This window comes from Somniosus microcephalus, chromosome 10 (assembly GCF_052327205.1).
Source record: "Somniosus microcephalus isolate GS21.2 chromosome 10, FLI_Smic_1.0, whole genome shotgun sequence".
Classification (NCBI taxonomy): Eukaryota; Metazoa; Chordata; class Chondrichthyes; order Squaliformes; family Somniosidae; genus Somniosus; species Somniosus microcephalus.
Genome location: NC_140996.1, coordinates 233,255,171 through 233,255,990, shown reverse-complemented (window position 1 = coordinate 233,255,990; position 820 = coordinate 233,255,171). Strand labels below are relative to the sequence as shown.

Genomic DNA, 820 nt, shown 5'->3' with positions numbered 1-820 from the left:
AAGCGGTCACCCAATCTGCGTTTGGTCTCCCCAATGTAGAGGAGACCGCATTGTGAGCAGCGAATACAGTATACTAGATTGCGAGAAGTACAAGTAAATCGCTGTTTCACCTGGAAGGGGTGTTTGGGGCCCTGGACAGTGGGGAGGGGGGAGGTATAGGGGCGATGGAAGGCCTTGTGCGGCTGGGAGGTCCGGACCACGTGTCGGGGGGGGAGTGTGGCTGAGCGGCACATGCGTTAGCCGCCAGCTGGGCAGCGAGTGCGAGGGTTGAGCGGCGCATGCGTTAGCCGCCAGCTGGGCAGCGAGTGCGAGGGTTGAGCGGCGCATGCGTTAGTCGCCAGCTGGAGAGCGAGTGCGAGGGTTGAGCGGCGCATGCGTTAGCTGCCAGCTGGAGAGCGAGTGCGCAGGTACGGGCCGGTGTGGCGGGGCAGCGCCACCTGGGCTCAGGTGAGAGGAGCCCGGGTCGCCTGGGGCAACCCTGGCCGGACAGGTGCATGTGTGCTTAGACTGGGATTTGCAATCGTGAGTGTCTGTGCGATGGATAGGGGCAACTTTAGCAGCAAGCAGATGCAGCAAGAGGGGGTTGAGGGGGTTGGGGTATTTCCACAGACAACTGTCCTGCTATGTTGAGAAATGTAATATTTTTTCGAAATGTAATATTTTTTTTTGTGACCGGCTTTTCCCCCCCGAGGGGAAAAAAAAAGCAAAAATTAAAAAACAGATGAACATGTTGCTGTGCTGTGTTTGCAGACTGGCTTGTGAAGTGGCTGAATGGATGTCAGCAGATTGAATGTAGTTTTAAAAATAGACAAGGCCATGT

General features: G+C 56.0%; 1 protein-coding gene across 3 annotated transcripts in view; it reads left to right on the top strand.

The window, feature by feature from the left end:
• The first annotated feature begins 330 nt into the window (after positions 1-330).
• The window catches only part of folr (folate receptor), a 24,423-nt gene continuing 23,933 nt past the window's right edge, over positions 331-820 (top strand). The window contains exon 1 of one of the 3 annotated variants that reach the window (XM_085999768.1): positions 331-407. The gene's annotated coding sequence lies outside the window, so the exon portion shown is untranslated. The other 2 variants (XM_085999766.1, XM_085999767.1) reach the window with 2 other exon arrangements.